This window comes from Cetorhinus maximus, unplaced genomic scaffold (genome assembly GCF_964194155.1).
Source record: "Cetorhinus maximus unplaced genomic scaffold, sCetMax3.hap1.1 HAP1_SCAFFOLD_477, whole genome shotgun sequence".
Classification (NCBI taxonomy): Eukaryota; Metazoa; Chordata; class Chondrichthyes; order Lamniformes; family Cetorhinidae; genus Cetorhinus; species Cetorhinus maximus.
The window spans coordinates 210,573-230,494 of NW_027596419.1; the positions used below are offsets into that span (position 1 = coordinate 210,573).

The 19,922-nt window shown below is 44.1% G+C and overlaps 1 protein-coding gene across 1 annotated transcript in view; it reads left to right on the forward strand.

Moving 5' to 3' along the window:
* Positions 1 to 16,025: 16,025 nt before the first annotated feature.
* LOC144673801 (uncharacterized) overlaps positions 16,026 to 19,922 on the forward strand; it is a 57,677-nt gene continuing 53,780 nt past the window's right edge. The window contains exon 1 of the mRNA XM_078535459.1: positions 16,026 to 16,097. The gene's annotated coding sequence lies outside the window, so the exon portion shown is untranslated. The remainder of the gene's footprint in view (positions 16,098 to 19,922) is intronic.

Sequence of the window (19,922 nt, forward strand, 5' to 3'; positions counted from 1 at the left end):
ACCAGGCTCTGGGTTTATCTGACTGAAAGCCTTTAATACGGGAACCAGACTCTGGGTTTATTCTCACTGAACCCCTTTAATACAGGAACCAGACTCGGGTTTATTCTCAATGAAACCCTTTAAGACAGGAACAAGACTCTGGGTTTATCTGACTGATCCCCTTTAATACAGGAACCAGACTCTGGGTTTATCTGTCTGAACCCCTTTAATACAGGAACCAGGCTCTGGGTATATTTGGCTGAACCCCTTTAATACAGGAACCAGACGCTGAGTTTTTATGACTGAACCCCTTTAATACAGGAACCAGAATGTGGGTTTATCTGACTGAACCCCTTTAATACAGAAATCAGTCTCTGGGTTTATCTGAATAGACCCCATTAAGACAGGACCCAGACTCTGGGTTTATCTGATTGAACTACTCTAATACAAGAACCAGACTCAGGGTGTATCTGACTGAACCCCTTTAAGACAGAAACCAGGCACTGGGTTGTTCTGACTGATCCCCATTAATACAGGAATCTGACTCTGGGTTTATCTGACTGAACCCCTTGAAGACAGGAACCAGACACTGGGTTGATCTGACTGAACCCCATTAATACAGGAACAAGACTCTGGGTTTATCTGTCTGAACCCCTTTAATACAGGAAGAAGATTCAGGTTTTATCTGACTGAACCGCTTTAATACAGGAACCAGACTCTGGGTTTATCTGACTGAACGCCTTTAATACAGAAACCAGACTGTGGGTTTATCTGACTGAACCCCTTTAATATAGGAACCAGACTCTGGGTTTATCTGTCTGAACCCCTTTAATACAGGAACCAGGCTCTGGGTATACCTGAATGAACCCCTTTAATACTGTAACCAAGCTCTGGGTTTATCTGACTGAACCCCTTTAATAGAGGAATCAGACTCTGGGTTTATCTGACTGAACCGCTTTAGTACAGGAATAAGACTCAGGGTTTATCTGACTGAACACATTTAATAAAGGAATTAGACTGGGATTATCTGACTGAACCCCTTTAATACAGGAACCAGACTGTGAGTTTATCTGACTGAACCCCTTTAATACAGGACCCAGACTCTGGGTTTATCTGGTTGAACCACTCTAATACAGGAACCAGACTCTGGGAATATCTGACTGAACCCCTTTACTAATGGAACCAGACTCTGGGTTTATCTGTCTGAACCCCTTTAATACAGGATCCAGGCTCTGGGTTTATCTGGCTGAATCCCTTTAATACAGGAACCAGACTCTGGGCTGATCTGACTGAACCCCTTTAATACAGGAATCAGACTCTGGGTGTATCTGACTGAACCCCTTTAGTACAGGAATCTGACTCTGGGTTTATCTGACTGAACCCCTTTAATAAAGGAATTAGACTCTTTGATTATCTGACTGAACCCCTTTAATACAGGAACCGGACTCTGGGTTTATCTGACTAAACCCCTTTAATACAGGAAGCAGACTCAGTTTATTCTCACTGAACCCCTTTAATACAGGAACAAGGCTCTGGGTTTATCTGGCTGAACCCCTTTATTAGAGGAACCAGACTCTGGGACTATCTGACAGAACCCCTTTAATACAGGAACGAGACTCTGGGTTTATCTGACTGAACCTCTTTAATACAGCAACCAGACTCTGGGTATATCTGACTGAACCCCTTTAATACAGGAACGAGACTCTGGGTTTATCTGACTGAACCCCTTTAATACAGGAACCAGTCTCTGGGTTTATCTGTCTGAACCCCTTTAATACAGGAAGAAGATTCTGGTTTTATCTGACTGAACCCCTTTAATACAGGAACAAGACTCTGGGTTTATCTGACTGAACGCCTTTAATACAGAAACCAGACCCTGGGTTTATCTGACTGAACCCCTTTAATAAAGGAACCAGACTCTGGGTTTATCTGTCTGAACCCCTATAATACAGGAACCAGGCTCTGGGAATACCTGAATGAACCCCTTTAATACTGGAACCAGGCTCAGGGTTTATCTGTCTGAACCCCTTTAATACAGGAACCAGGCTCTTGGTATATCTGACTGAACAAATTTAATACAGGAACCAGAATGCGGGTTTATCTGACTGAACCCCTTTAATAGAGGAATCAGACTCTGGGTTTATCTGACTGAAGCGCTTTAGTACAGGAATAAGACTCAGGGTTTATCTGACTGAACACATTTAATAAAGGAATCAGACTCTGGGATTATCTGACTGAACCCCTTTAATACAGGACCCAGACTCTGGGTTTATCTGGTTGAACCACTCTAATACAGGTACCTGACTCTGGGTATATCTGACTGAACCCCTTTACTAATGGAACCAGACTCTGGGTTTATCTGTCTGAAACCCTTTAATACAGGATCCAGGCTCTGGGTTTATCTGGCTGCATCCCTTTAATACAGGAACCAGACTCTCAGTTTATTCTTACTGAATCCCTTTAATACAGGAACCAGACTCTGGGTTTATTCTCACTGAACGCCTTTAAGAAAGGGACAAGACTCTGGGTTTATCTGACTGAACCCTTTTAATACAGGAACCAGACGGTGGATTTATCTGTCTGAACACCTTTAATACAGGAACCAGGCTCTGGGTGTATCTCATTGAACCCCTTTAATACAGGAAACAGAATCTGAGTTTATCTGACTGAACCTTTTTAATAAAGGAACCAGACTGTGGGTTTACCTGACTCTACAACCTTAATACAGGAACCAGAGTCTGGGTTGATCTGACTGAACCCCTTTAATACAGGAATCAGACTCTGGGTTTATCTGACTGAACCCCTTTTGTACAGGAATCAGACTCTGGGTTTATCTGACTCAACCCCTTTAATAAAGGAATTAGACTCTGGGATTATCTGACTGAACCCCTTTAATACAGGAACCGAACTCTGGGTTTATCTGACTAAACCCCTTTAATACAGGAAGCAGACTCAGTTTATTCTCACTGAACCCCTTTAATACAGGAACAAGGCTCTGGGTTTATCTGGCTGAACCCCTTTAATACAGGAACCAGACTCTGGGACTATCTGACTGAACCCCTTTAATACAGGAACCATGACTCTGGGTTTATCTGACTTATCCCCTTTAATACAGGACCCAGACTCTGGGTTTATCTGACTGAACCCCTTTAATACAGGAACCAAACTCTGTGTTTATCTGACTGAACCCCTTTAATACAGGAACCAGACTCTGGATATATCTGACTGAACCTCTTTAATACAGAAACCAGACTCTGGGTATATCTGACAGAACCCCTTTAATACAGGAATGAGACTCTGGGTTTATCTGACTGAACCCCTTTAATACAGGAACCAGTCTCTGGATTTATGTGAATGAACCCCTTTAATAGAGGAACCAGACTCTGGGTTTATCTGACTGAACCCCTTTAATACAGGACCCAGACTCTGGGTTTACCTGACTGAACCCCTTTAATACAGGAACCAGACTCTGGATTTATCTGACTGAACCCCTTTAATACAGGACCCAGACTCTGGGTTTATCTGACTGAACCCCTTTAATACAGGAACCAGACTCTTGGTTTATCTGTCTCAACCCGTTTAATACAGGAACCTGGCTCTGTGTATATCAGTTTGAACCCCTTTAATACTGGAACCAGACTCTGGGTTTATCTGTCTGAACCCCTTTAATACAGGAACCAGGCTCTGGGTATTTCTGACTGAACCCTTTTAATACAGGAACCAGACTCTCGGTTTATTCTCACTGAACCCCTTTAATACAGGAACCGGACTCTGGGATTATCTGACTGAACGCCTTTAATACACGTACCAGACTCTGGGTTAATCTGACTGAACCCCTTTAATACAGGAACCAGACTCTGGGTTTATTCTCACTGAACCCTTTTAAGACAGGAACCAGGCACTGGGTTTATCTGACTGAACCCCATTAATACAATAATCTGTCTCTGGGTTTATCTGATTGAACCCCTTTAATACAGGAACCAGACTGTGGGTTTATCTGACTGAACCCATTTAATACAGGAATTAGACTCTGGGATTATCTGACTGAACCCCTTAAATACAGGAACCAGATTCTGGGTTGATCTGTCTGAACCCCTTTAATACATGAACCAAACTCTGGGTTTAAATGACTGAACCCCTTTAATACAGGAACCAGACTGTGGGTTTATCTGACTGAACCCCTTTAATACAGGAACCAGACTCAGTGTTGATCTGACTGAACCCCTTTAATACAGGAATCATACTCTGGGTTTATCTGACTGAACCCCTTTAATACAGGAACCAGACTCTGGGTTTATCTGTCGGAACCCCTTTAATACAGGAAACAGGCTCTGGTTAGATCTGATTGAACCTCTTTAATACTGGAACCAGACTCTGGGTTTATCTGTCTGAACCCCTTTAATACAGGACCCAGACTCTGGGTTTACCTGATTGAACCCCTTTAATACAGGACCCAGACTCTGGGTTTACCTGATTGAACCCCTTTAATACAGGAACCAGACTCTGGGTTTATCTGATTGAACCCCATTAATAGAGGAACCAGACTGTGGGTTTATCTGACTGAACCCCGTTAATACAGGAATTAGACTCTTGGATTATCTGACTGAAACCCATTAATACAGGAACCAGACACTGGGTTGATCTGTCTGAACCCCTTTAATACATGAACCAAACTCTGGTTTTATATGACTGACCCCCTTTAATACAGGAACCAGACTGTGGGTTTATCTGACTGAGCACCTTTAATACAGGAACCAGACTCTGGGTTTATCTGACTGAACCTCTTTAATACAGGAACCAGACTCTTGGTTTATCTGTCTCAACCCGTTTAATACAGGAACCTGGCTCTGTGTATATCAGTCTGAACCCCTTTAATACTGGAACCAGACTCTGGGTTTATCTGTCTGAACCCCTTTAATACAGGAACCAGGCTCTGGGTATTTCTGACTGAACCCTTTTAATACAGGAACCAGACTCTCGGTTTATTCTCACTGAACCCCTTTAATACAGGAACCGGACTCTGGGATTATCTGACTGAACGCCTTTAATACACGTACCAGACTCTGGGTTAATCTGACTGAACCCCTTTAATACAGGAACCAGACTCTGGGTTTATTCTCACTGAACCCTTTTAAGACAGGAACCAGGCACTGGGTTTATCTGACTGAACCCCATTAATACAATAATCTGTCTCTGGGTTTATCTGACTGAACCCTTTGAATACAGGAACCAGACACTGGGTTTATCTGACTGAACCCCGTTAATACAGGAACAAGACTCTGGGTTTATCTGTCTGAACTCCTTTAATACAGGAACAAGATTCTGGTTATATCTGACTGAACCCCTTTAATACAGGAACCAGACTCTGGGTTTATCTGACTGAACGCATTTAATACATGAACCAGACACTGGGTTTATCTGACTGAACCCCTTTAATACAGGAACCAGACTCTGGCTTTATCTGTCTGAACCCCTTTAATACAGGAACCAGTCTCTGGGTATATCTGACTGAACCCCTTTAATACTGGAACCAGGATCTGGGTTTATCTGTCTGAACCCCTTTAATACAGGAACGAGACTCTGGGTTTATCTGACTGAACCCCTTTAATACAGGAACCAGTCTCTGGGTTTATCTGTCTGAACCCCTTTAATACAGGAAGAAGATTCTGGTTTTATCTGACTGAACCCCTTTAATACAGGAACAAGACTCTGGGTTTATCTGACTGAACGCCTTTAATACAGAAACCAGACCCTGGGTTTATCTGACTGAACCCCTTTAATAAAGGAACCAGACTCTGGGTTTATCTGTCTGAACCCCTATAATACAGGAACCAGGCTCTGGGAATACCTGAATGAACCCCTTTAATACTGGAACCAGGCTCAGGGTTTATCTGTCTGAACCCCTTTAATACAGGAACCAGGCTCTTGGTATATCTGACTGAACAAATTTAAAACAGGAACCAGAATGCGGGTTTATCTGACAGAACCCCTTTAATAGAGGAATCAGACTCTGGGTTTATCTGACTGAAGCGCTTTAGTACAGGAATAAGACTCAGGGTTTATCTGACTGAACACATTTAATAAAGGAATCAGACTCTGGGATTATCTGACTGAACCCCTTTAATACAGGAACCAGACTGAGAGTTTATCTGACTGAACCCCTTTAATACAGGACCCAGACTCTGGGTTTATCTGGTTGAACCATCTAATACAGGTACCTGACTCTGGGTATATCTGACTGAACCCCTTTACTAATGGAACCAGACTCTGGGTTTATCTGTCTGAAACCCTTTAATACAGGATCCAGGCTCTGGGTTTATCTGGCTGCATCCCTTTAATACAGGAACCAGACTCTCAGTTTATTCTTACTGAATCCCTTTAATACAGGAACCAGACTCTGGGTTTATTCTCACTGAACGCCTTTAAGAAAGGGACAAGACTCTGGGTTTATCTGACTGAACCCTTTTAATACAGGAACCAGACGGTGGATTTATCTGTCTGAACACCTTTAATACAGGAACCAGGCTCTGGGTGTATCTCATTGAACCCCTTTAATACAGGAAACAGAATCTGAGTTTATCTGACTGAACCTCTTTAATAAAGGAACCAGACTGTGGGTTTACCTGACTCTACAACCTTAATACAGGAACCAGAGTCTGGGTTGATCTGACTGAACCCCTTTAATACAGGAATCAGACTCTGGGTTTATCTGACTGAACCCCTTTTGTACAGGAATCAGACTCTGGGTTTATCTGACTCAACCCCTTTAATAAAGTAATTAGACTCTGGGATTATCTGACTGAACCCCTTTAATACAGGAACCGGACTCTGGGTTTATCTGACTAAACCCCTTTAATACAGGAAGCAGACTCAGTTTATTCTCACTGAACCCCTTTAATACAGGAATAAGGCTCTGGGTTTATCTGGCTGAACCCCTTTAATACAGGAACCAGACTCTGGGACTATCTGACTGAACCCCTTTAATACAGGAACCATGACTCTGGGTTTATCTGACTTATCCCCTTTAATACAGGACCCAGACTCTGGGTTTATCTGACTGAACCCCTTTAATACAGGAACCAAACTCTGTGTTTATCTGACTGAACCCCTTTAATACAGGAACCAGACTCTGGATATATCTGACTGAACCTCTTTAATACAGAAACCAGACTCTGGGTATATCTGACAGAACCCCTTTAATACAGGAATGAGACTCTGGGTTTATCTGACTGAACCCCTTTAATACAGGAACCAGTCTCTGGATTTATGTGAATGAACCCCTTTAATAGAGGAACCAGACTCTGGGTTTATCTGACTGAACCCCTTTAATACAGGACCCAGACTCTGGGTTTACCTGACTGAACCCCTTTAATACAGGAACCAGACTCTGGGTTTATCTGATTGAACCCCTTTAATACAGGAACCAGACTGTGGGTTTATCTGACTGAACCCATTTAATACAGGAATTAGACTCTGGGATTATCTGACTGAACCCCTTAAATACAGGAACCAGATTCTGGGTTGATCTGTCTGAACCCCTTTAATACATGAACCAAACTCTGGGTTTAAATGACTGAACCCCTTTAATACAGGAACCAGACTGTGGGTTTATCTGACTGAACCCCTTTAATACAGGAACCAGACTCAGTGTTGATCTGACTGAACCCCTTTAATACAGGAATCATACTCTGGGTTTATCTGACTGAACCCCTTTAATACAGGAAACAGGCTCTGGTTAGATCTGATTGAACCTCTTTAATACTGGAACCAGACTCTGGGTTTATCTGTCTGAACCCCTTTAATACAGGACCCAGACTCTGGGTTTACCTGATTGAACCCCTTTAATACAGGAACCAGACTGTGGGTTTCTCTGACTGAACCCCGTTAATACAGGAATTAGACTCTTGGATTATCTGACTGAACCCCCTTAATACAGGAACCAGACTCTGGGTTGATCTGTCTGAACCCCTTTAATACATGAACCAAACTCTGGTTTTATCTGACTGAACCCCTTTAATACAGCAACCAGACTCTTGGTTTATCTGTCTCAACCCGTTTAATACAGGAACCTGGCTCTGTGTATATCAGTCTGAACCCCTTTAATACTGGAACCAGACTCTGGGTTTATCTGTCTGAACCCCTTTAATACAGGAACCAGGCTCTGGGTATTTCTGACTGAACCCTTTTAATACAGGAACCAGACTCTCGGTTTATTCTCACTGAACCCCTTTAATACAGGAACCGGACTCTGGGATTATCTGACTGAACGCCTTTAATACAGGTACCAGACTCTGGGTTAATCTGACTGAACCCCTTTAATACAGGAACCAGACTCTGGGTTTATTCTCACTGAACCCTTTTAAGACAGGAACCAGGCACTGGGTTTATCTGACTGAACCCCATTAATACAATAATCTGTCTCTGGGTTTATCTGACTGAACCCTTTGAATACAGGAACCAGACACTGGGTTTATCTGACTGAACCCCGTTAATACAGGAACAAGACTCTGGGTTTATCTGTCTGAACTCCTTTAATACAGGAACAAGATTCTGGTTATATCTGACTGAACCCCTTAAATACAGGAACCAGACTCTGGGTTTATCTGACTGAACGCCTTTAATACATGAACCAGACACTGGGTTTATCTGACTGAACCACTTTAATACAGGAACCAGACTCTGGCTTTATCTGTCTGAACCCCTTTAATACAGGAACCAGTCTCTGGGTATATCTGACTGAACCCCTTTAATACTGGAACCAGGATCTGGGTTTATCTGTCTGAACCCCTTTAATACAGTAACCAGGTGCTTGGTATATCTGACTGAACCCCTTTAATAAAGGAACTAGAATGTGGGTATATCTGACTGAACCCCTTTAATACAGAAATCAGACTCTAGGTTTTTCTGACTGAACCCCTTTTCTACAGGAATAAGACTCTGGGTTTATCTGACTGAACACATTTAATAAAGGAATTAGACTCTGGGATTTTCTGACTGAACCCCTTTAATACAGGAACCAGACTGTGAGTTTATCTGACTGAACCCCTTTAATACAGGACCCAGACACTGGGTTTATCTGATTGAACCACTCTAATACAGGAACCAGACTCTGGGTATATCTGACTGAACCCCTTTAATGCTGGAACCAGACTCTGGGTTTATCTGTCTGAACCCCTTTAATACAGGAACCAGGCTCTGGGTTTATCTGACTGAACCCCTTTAATACAGGAACCAGACTCTCGGTTTATTCTCACTGAACCCCTTTAATACAGGAACCAGACACTGGGTTTATCTGACTGAACCCCTTTAGTACAGGCATAAGACTTTGGGTTTAACTGACTGAACACATTTAATAAAGGAATAAAACCTGGAATTATCTGACTGAACCCCTTAAATACATTAACCTGACTGTGAGTTTATCTGACTGAACCCCTTTAATACAGGACCCAGACTCTGGGTTTATCTGATTGAACCACTCTAATACAGGAACCAGACTCTGTGTATATATGACTGAACCCCTTTAAAACTGGAACCAGAGTCTGGGTTTATCTGTCTGAACCCCTTTAATACAGGAACCAGGCTCTGGGTATATCTGACTGAACACCTTTAATACAGGAACCAGACTCTCGGTTTATTCTCACTGAACCCCTTTAATACAGGAACCAGACTATGGGTTTATTCTCACTGAACCCCTTTAAGACAGGAACAAGACTCTGGGTTTATCTGACTGAACCACTTTAATACAGGAACCAGACTCTGGGTTTATCTGTCTGAACCGCTTTAATAGAGGAACCAGACTCTGGGAATTTCTGATTGAACCCCTTTAATACAGGAACCAGAATCTGAGTTTATCTGACTGAACCTCTTTAATACAGGAACCAGACTGTGGGTTTATCTGACTCTACCCCTTTAATACAGGAACCAGACTCTGGGTTGATCTGACTGAACCCCTTTAATACAGGAATCAAAATCTGGGTTTATCTGACTGAACCCCTTTAGTACAGGAATCAGACTCTGGGTTTATCTGACTGAACCCCTTTAATAAAGGAATTAGACTCTGGGATTATCTGACTGAACCCCTTAATAGTGGAACCAGACTGTGGGTTTATCTGACTGAACCCCTTTAATAAAGGAATTAGACTCTGGGATTATCTGACTGAACCCCTTAATAGAGGAACCAGACTCTGGGTATAACTGACTGAACCCCTTTTATACAGGACCCAGACTGTGAGTTTATCTGACTGACCCCCTTTAATACAGGAACCAGACTCTGGGTTTATCTCACTAGACCCCTTTAAGGCAGGACCCAGACTCTGGGTTTATCTGACTGAACCCATTTAAGACAGGTACCAGACTCTGGGTTTATCTGACTAAACTCCTTTAATACAATAATCAGACTCTGAGTTTATTCTCACTGAACCCCTTTAATATGGGAACAAGACTCTGGGTTTATCTGACTGAACCCCTTTACTACAGGAACCAGACTCTGGGATTTTCTGACTGAACCCCTTAATACAGGAACCAGACTCTGGGTTTATCTGACGGAACGCCTTTAATACAGGAACCAGAGTCTGGTTTAATCTGACTGAACCCCTTTAATACAGGAACCAGACTCTGGGTTTATTCTCACTGAACACCTTTAAGACAGGAACCAGGCACTGGGTTTATCTGACTGAACCCCATTAATACAGGAGTCTGACTCTGGGTTTATCTGACTGAACCCCTTGAATACAGGAATTAGACACTGGGTTTATCTGACTGAACACCGTTAATACAGTAAAAAGACTCTGGGTTTATCTGTCTGAACCCGTTTAATACAGGAACATGATTCTGGTTTTATCTGACTGAATCCCTTTAATACAGGAACCAAACTCTGGGTTTATCTGACTGAACGCCTTTAATACATGAACCAGAATCTGGGTTTATCTGACTGAACCACTTTAATACAGGAACCAGACTCTGGCTTTATCTGTCTGAACCACTTTAATACAGGAACCAGTCTCTGGGTATATCTGACTGAACCCCTTTAATACTGGAACCAGGCTCTGGGTTTATCTGTCTGAACCCCTTTAATACAGGAACCAGGCTCTTGGTATATCTGACTGAACACCTTTAATAAAGGAACTAGAATGTGGGTTTATCTGACTGAACCCCTTTAATACAGGAATCAGACTCTGGGTTTATCTGACTGAACACATTCAATAAAGGAATTAGACTCTGGGATTTTCTGACTGAACCCCTTTAATACAGGAACCAGACTGAGAGTTTATCTGACTGAACCCCTTTAATACAGGACCCAGACTCTGGGTTTATCTGATTGAACCACTCTAATACAGGAACCAGAATCTGGGTATATATGACTGAACCCCTTTAATACTGGAACCAGACTCTGGGTTTATCTGGCTGAACCCCTTTAATACCGGAACCAGGCTCTGGGTTTATCTGGATGGACCCCTTTAATACAGGAACCAGACTCTCGGTTTATTTTCACTGAACCCCTTTAATACAGTAACAAGACTCTGGGTTTATTCTCACTGAACCCCTTTAAGAAAGGAACAAGACTCTGGGTTTATCTGCCTGAACCCTTTTAATACAGGAACCAGACTCTGTGTTTATCTGCCTGAACCCCTTTAATACAGGAACCAGACTCTAGGTATATCTGATTGAACCCCTTTAATACAGGAACCAGAATCTGAGTTTATCTGACTGAACCTCTTTAATACAGGAACCAGACTGTGGGTTTATCTGACTCTACACCTTTAATACAGGAACCAGACTCTGGTTTGATCTGACTGATCCCCTTTAATACAGGAATCAGACTATGGGTTTATCTGACTGAACCCCTTTAGTAAAGGAATCAGACTCTGGGTTTATCTGACTGAACCCCTTTAATAAAGGAATTAGACTCTGGGATTATCTGACTGGACCCCTTTAATACAGGAACCAGACTCTGGGTTTATCTGACTAAACCCATTTAATACAGGAACCAGACTCAGTTTTTTCTCACTGAACCCCTTTAATACTGGATCAGGACTCTGGGTTTATCTGGCTGAACCCCCTTAATACAGGAACCAGACTCTGGGACTATCTGACTGAACCCCTTTAATACAGGAACCATGACTCTGGGTTTATCAGACTGAACCCCTTTAATACAGCACTCAGACTCTGGGTTTATCTGACTGAACGCCTTTAATACAGGAACCAGACGCTGGGTTTATCTGACTGAACCCCTTTAGTTAAGGAATCAGACTCTGGGTTTATCTGACTGAACCCCTTTAATAAAGGAATTAGACTCTGGGATTATCTGACTGGACCCCTTTAATACAGGAACCAGACTCTGGGTTTATCTGACTAAACCCATTTAATACAGGAACCAGACTCAGTTTTTTCTCACTGAACCCCTTTAATACTGGAACAGGACTCTGGGTTTATCTGGCTGAACCCCCTTAATACAGGAACCAGACTCTGGGACTATCTGACTGAACCCCTTTAATACAGGAACCATGACTCTGGGTTTATCAGACTGAACCCCTTTAATACAGCACTCAGACTCTGGGTTTATCTGACTGAACGCCTTTAATACAGGAACCAGACGCTGGGTTTATCTGACTGAACCCTTTAATACAGCAACCAGACTCTGGGTATATCTGTCGGAACCCCTTTAATACAGGAACGAGACTCTGGGTTTATCTGACTGAACCCCTTTAATACAGGAACCAGTCTCTGGGTTTATCTAAATGATCCCCTTTAATAGAGGAACCAGACTCTGGGTTTATCTGACTGAACCCCTTTAATATAGGACCCAGACTCTGGGATAACCTCACTGAACCCCTTTAATACAGGAACCAGACTCTGGGTTTATCTGATTGAACCCCTTTAATACAGGAACCAGACTGTGGGTTTATCTGTCTGAACCCCTTTAATACAGGAAACAGTATCTGGGTAGATATGATTGACCCCCATTAATACTGGAACCAGACTCTGGGTTTATCTGTCTGAACCCCTTTAATACAGGAACCAGACTCTGGGTTTATCTGTCTGAACCCCTTTAATACAGGAAACAGTATCTGGGTAGATATGATTGACCCCCATTAATACTGGAACCAGACTCTGGGTTTATCTGTCTGAACCCCTTTAATACAGGACCCAGACTCTGGGTTTACCTGATTGAACCCCTTTAATACAGGAACCAGACTCTGGGTTTATCTGATTGAACCCCTTTAATACAGGAACCAGACTGTGAGTTTATCTGACTGAACCCCTTTAATACAGGAATTAGACTCTGGGATTATCTGTCTGAACCCTTTTAATACATGATCCAAACTCTGGGTTTATCTGACTGAAACCCTTTAATACAGGAACCAGATTGTGGGTTTATCTGACTGAACCCCTTTAATACAGGAACCAGACTCTGGGTTGATCAGACTGAACCCCTTTAATACAGGAATCATACTCTTGGTTTATCTGACTGAACCCCTTTAATACAGGAATCATACTCTTGGTTTATCTGACTGAACCCCTTTAATACAGGAACCAGACTCTGGGTTTATCTGTCTGAACCCCTTAAGTACAGGAACCAGGCCCTGGGTATATTTGACTGAACCCCTTTAATACAGGAACCAGACTCTCGGTTTATTCTCACTGAACCCCTTTAATACAGGAACCAGACTATTGGTTTATTTTTACTGAACCCCTTTAAGACAGGACCCAGACTCTGGGTTTATCTGATTGAACCCCTCTAATACAGGAACCAGACTCAGGGTGTATCTGACTGAACCCCTTTAATACAAGTACCAGACTCGGGGTTTATCTGACTAAACCCCTTTAGCACAATAACCAGACTCTGAGTTTATTCTCACTGAACCCCTTTAATACAGGAACAAGACTCTGGGTTTCTCTGACTGAACCCCTTTAACACAGGAACCAGAATCTGGGACTATCTGACTGAACCCCTTAATACAGGAACCAGTCTCGGGGTTTATCTGACTGAAAGACTTTAGTACAGGTACCAGACTCTGGGTTAATCTGACTGAACCCCTTTAAGACAGGAACCAGACTCTGGGTTTATTCTCACTGAACCCCTTTAAGACAGGAACCAGGCACTGGGTTTATCTGACTGAACCCCATTAATACAGGAATCTGTCTCTGTGTTTATCTGACTGAACCCTTTGAATACAGGAACCAGACACTGGGTTTATCTGACTGAACCCCGTTAATACAGGAACAAGACTCTGGGTTTATCTGTCAGAACCCCTTTAATACAGGAACAAGATTCTGTTTTTATCTGACTGAACCTCTTTAATACAGGAACCGGACTCTGGGTTTATCTGACTGAACGCCTTTAATACAGGAACCGGACTCTGGGTTTATCTGACTGAACCCCTTTAATACAGGACCCAGATTCTTGGTTTATATGTCTGAAACCCTTTAATACAGGAACCAGGCTCTGGGTATATCTGACTGAAACCCTTTAATAATGCAACCAGGCTCTGGGTTTATCTGTCTGAACCCCTTTAATACAGGAACCAGGCTCTTGGTATATCTGACTGAACCCCTTTAATACAGGAACCAGAATGTGGTTTTATCTGACTGAACCCCTTTGATACAGGAATCAGACTATGGGTTTATCTCACTGAACCTCTTTAGTACAGGTATAAGACTCTGGGTTTATCTGACTGAACCCCTTTAATACAGGAACCAGTCTCTGGGTTTATCTGACTGAACCCCTTTAATACAGGAACCAGACTCTGGGTTTATCTGACTGAACCCCTTTAATACAGGTACCAGACTCTGGGTTTATCTGTCTGAACCCCTTTAATACAGGAACCAGACTCTGGGTATATCTGACTGAACCCCTTTAATACAGGAACCAGAGTCTGGGTTTATCTGACTGAACCCCTTTAATACAGGAACCAGGCTCTGGGTATATCTGACTGAACCCCTTTAATACAGGAACCAGACTCTGGGTATATCTGACTGAACCCCTTTAATACAGGAACCAGAGTCTGTGTTTATCTGACTGAACCCCTTTAATACAGGAACCAGACTCTGGGTTTATCTGTCTGAACCCCTTTAATACAGGAACCAGACTCTGAGTTTATCTGACTGAACCCCTTTAATACAGGAACCAGACTCTGGGTATATCTGACTGAACCCCTTTAATACAGGTACCAGACTCTGGGTTTATCTGTCTGAACCCCTTTAATACAGGAACCAGACTCTGGGTATATCTGACTGAACCCCTTTAATACAGGAACCAGAGTTTGGGTCTATCTGACTGAACTCTCTGTTTTTATCTGTGATTTATCCACCCGCTCTTGGTTGCTACAGGAGGGGGTTTTCAGTCCCGAGTCACTGTGGGATTGTTTATTTGGTATATAATTTAGCTGAAAGCCACATATCTCTGGCTGCTCGGATATTTCAGTCTTTGCTGCGGTTTTCTCACTGCAGCGGGTGTTTTTCCTGGTTTATTCAGTGGAGCGGCTGCGCCCAGAAAGAGAGAATGAAACAAACGAGTTAAGTGGTTAAAGGGAGGGACTGAACGCTCTGTAGTTTTACGTTGTCTCAATTGGAAAAGTCACTGAGTCTTTGTCTGTTATACACTTGCTATTGGCCGATGTATAAACCCAGTGTCCAATCCCCAATCAGAATGGAATGACGACTGAACCGCCTCTTTTGCTGTGATTGGTTAATTCATTTGCTGTTGTTTGTTCCAAGAAATACCCCGAGGGAGGTTCCCGCCCACTGGAGCTGAAACCACCATCTGACGTCAGCAGCAGCCTGGACTGTCCCATTGTCACAGTGAGTTAGGGGGGGGGGAGTTAGGAATAATGACCCATCCTTTGTCAGGAAAAGCCGGGGTAAAAGCTGCTTTTATCCTGTGCGGAATGGATTGAATGTACAATTCCGGTGCCGGCTCCCGGGGAACTGTTCACTTCAGCCCCGGGGGGAGAGGGAGGAGAGTCTGGGAATGATCCCTCCCCCCCTGTCTGAATGGAGCCGGACACAGGCCCCGCCTCTTTCCCATTCGGCCCGGTGGATGTGTCTCTCCTGTTGTCCCCCTGTCCCCGGCTCTGAGCGGATCCCTCTCTCGGGGAATGGATGGAAAGGAGCTGCAGGTCCTGTCAGTGTCTCACACCCGAGGGGAGGGAGGGGGATCCGGGGGGGGTAAACTTTCCTTTATCTTCACCCGGATTTAACTCTTTATCCGGTGGGGGGGGGAAATGGATGGAAAAGGAGCTGCGGGTCCCTCAGTGAAAACCGGAGCGGGGACCGGGAGTGGGAGCGGGGCCTGGGAGTGGGAGCGGGGACCGGGAGTGGGAGCCGGGACCGGGAGTGGGAGCGGGGACCGGGAGTGGGAGCGGGGACCGGGCGGTTCCTCCTGCTGATACCGGATTAAACTGTCAGGTTTGGAGCGGGAACAGGATCAGCCAAAAACGACATCGAGAGAAAATGGCCGCAGCAAACGTGAAGATTCTGATTGACAGGGCATCCCGGCAGTTGATTGGATCTGGTTTGTGTTGGGCGGGGTGAACTCTGATTGACAGTGCGTCCCGGCAGCTGATTGGATCCTGGTTTCTGCTGGGCGGGTTGAACGCTGACTGACAAGGGCGACATCGCAGCGGATTGGATCCTGATTTGTGTTGGGCGGGGTGAACGTTGATTGACAGGGCTTCCTTGCGGTAGATTGAATGCTTTTTTGTGTTGGGCGGGGTGAACGCTGATTGACAGGGCGACGTAGCAGCTGACTGGATCCTGATTTATGTTGGGCGGGGTGAGCGCTGATTGACAGGACGATCCGGCAGCTTTGTCTCTGGTTCGCTCCTGTGAGTGGGTGGATGACGTCATCTGGTTGACTCTGTTAATTGGAAAATTCTGGAAACACTCAGCAGGTCAGGAGGGAAACAGTTAATGATTCCAGTTTAATGTTGATGCTTTCAGAGCTGTTCCGTTTTCAGTTTAAACTTGCAGCATCTGCAGTATTTTTGCTTTTATTATAACAAGTTTTCTTTCTCTTCTGTTCCCAGTCCCACTTTCTTCAATAAAACCTCCCAAAGCCACAACCTCCAGCCTCCCCGAGAAGGACAAGGGCAGCAGGAGCCTGGGAACAGCATCACCTCCAAGCTCCCCTCCCAGTCACACACACACCGCCTCGACTTGGAGATATACCGGCCGTTCCTTCATCGTCACTGGGTCAAAATCCTGGGACTGCCTCCCTAACGGCTCCGTGGAAGCCCCTTCACCACACGGGGCTGAAACGGGTGAAGAAGGCGGCCCATCACCACCTTCTCAAGGGGCGTCTCGGGATGGACAATAAACGTCGGCCTTCGCCAAAGACGCTCCCATCTCAAGAATTAATATTTCATTGTAAAGATTCCTTTTACGTCCAGTAGATTGTGCTTCATAAGGAATATTTTTTATATGGACAAGTCCTTATCCTGACTAACAATTTGCTACCAGGAGTGTCTGGGAGATACAATGGGTGATGGGTTGATTTCCACTTCAATCAGACACCAGTTCCCAGCTGGATTTAACCCAGTATCAGAGACTGGAATTCTCACCTACGCTCACCGGGGTAGAGGGAACAAGGGATGGGAAGCGGCAAGGGATTGTAATAAAGAGGGAAAAAAGTGTCTGGTGAAAAAGCCACAGTCATGAGGATGTTCAGTGCGTCTCAGACACTGAACCAAGACCAACAGCAACTAAATGGAGTCATGAATGTGTTTTTGCTACTGAAGTAAACTCAATCACAACAATGAGGATGTTCCAGTTTATCTTGAAGTATGGATGCCATTAAGTCTTGTGTCATGAGGCCACACAGACAGTGAAACATGTTCTGAATCATAGCGACACGAGGAGAGACCCCCAACCAGCAGTTGAACGTATCTCAGACAGGTAAGTTCCAATTTCAGTTTTCTCCCATCACTTCAAGATGATTCCAACATTAAAGACAGATCTGTGTTTATATTGCATCTTTCCTGGTAATCTACAGCTCTGCTAGGGATGTTGGTTGATGGCCAAATAAACCAGGAGGAAGTCACCTATTCCATTTCCAGTACTGGCTATAGGGTCATTTTCATCCATGGGAGAGGGCAAAAGGGACCCTCAGCTTAATGTCTCGACTAAAAGACAGAACTTCCAATAGTGCAGCACTCCCTCAGTGCCGCAGTGGGAATGTCAGCATTTTTTTGAGCTCAGGTCTGTGGTGTGGGTTTTGAACCTCACTGTTCATGGACAGGGACGTGCTGTCTTTTGGATAGGATGTTGAACCAAAGCTCTGTCTCCCATCTCAGATGGATGAAAAACTCCCACAGCCACTGTTTGGAAGAGGAACAGGGAGTTTCTCCCTTGAGTTCTGATCCAACATTTATTAGGTAACCAGCATCATGGAAAACAGAGCTGGGTTTGTTTCTGATGCTGCCAGTTTTGGGAGGTCGCTTTGCCTACATTTGTTGTGTTTATTTCCTTCTTTACAGCAGTGACTAGACTTGGGTATAAATTGCCTTGAGGTGTTGAAGGCAGTATATAAAAGTGTGTTTTTTTCACAGTTGCTCAAAGGGTGCCCTGCAATACTGACCTTATTCATAGCCATAGAGGTCTACGCCACAGGAAAAGACCCGTCGGCCCATCTAGTCTGCTCCGGTCAAACAAGTATCTAATTATTCTAATCCCATTATCTAGCACTAGGCCCATAGCCTTGTATGCCGTGGCATCCAAATACTTCTTAAATGTTCTGAGGGTTTCTGCCTCTGCCACCCTTTCAGGCAGTGAGTTCCAGATTCCCACCACCCTCTGGGTGAAAAAATTCTTCCTCACAACCCCACTAAACCTCCTGCCCCTTACCTTAAATTTATGCCCCCTGTTTATTGATCCCTCCACCAAGGGGAAAAGTTCCTTCCTGTCCACCCTATATATTCCCCTTATAATTTTATACACCTCAATCATGTCCCCCCTCAATCTCCTCTGCTCCAGGGAAAATAATCCCATTCTATCCAATCTCTCCTCATAACTGAAACTCTCCAGCCCAGGCAACATCCTGGTAAATCTCCTCTGCACTCTCTCTCGTGCAATCACATCCTTCCTATAATGTGGATTCCAGAACTGCACGCAATACTCTAGCTGTGGCCTAACCAACGTTTTATACAGTTCCAGCATAACCTCCCTGCTCTTATATTCTATGCCTCGGATAATAAAGGCAAGTATCCCATATGCTGCCTTAACGACCTTATCTACCTGTCCCGCTACCTTAAGGGACCGGTGGACATGCACACCAAGGTCCCTCTGATCATTGGTACTTCCGAGGGTCCTACCATTCATCGTGTATTCCTGTGCCTTGTTTGTCCTGCCCAAGTGCATCACCTCACGCTTATCCGGATGAAATTCCATTTGCCACTGATCAGCCCATCTGACCAGCCCGTCTATATCCTCCTGTAATCTAAGGCTATCCTCGCTATTTACCACCCCATCAATTTTCGTGTCATCCGCGAACTTACTGATCAACCCTCCTACGTTCAAGTCTAAAATTATTTATATATACCACAAACAGCAAGGGACCCAACACCGATTCCTGTGGAACCCCACTGGACACAGGCATCTAGTCACAAAAACACCCCTCGAGCATCACCCTCTGCTTCCTGCCACTCAGCCAATTCTGGATCCAATTTGCCAAATTCCCTTGGATCCAATGGTCTCTTACCTTCGTTATCAGTCTGCAATGCGAGACCTTATCAAAAGCCTTGCTCAAGTCCAAGTAGACTACATCAAATTCATTGTCCTCATCTGCACACCTGGTGTCCTCTTCGAAAAATTCAATCAAATTGGTCAGACATGACCTCCCCTTAACAAAACCATGCCGACTGTCCTTGATTAATCCCTGCCTCTCCAAGGGTAGATTAACTCTGTCCCTCAGAATTGCTTCCAATAGTTTCCCCACCACTGAGGTT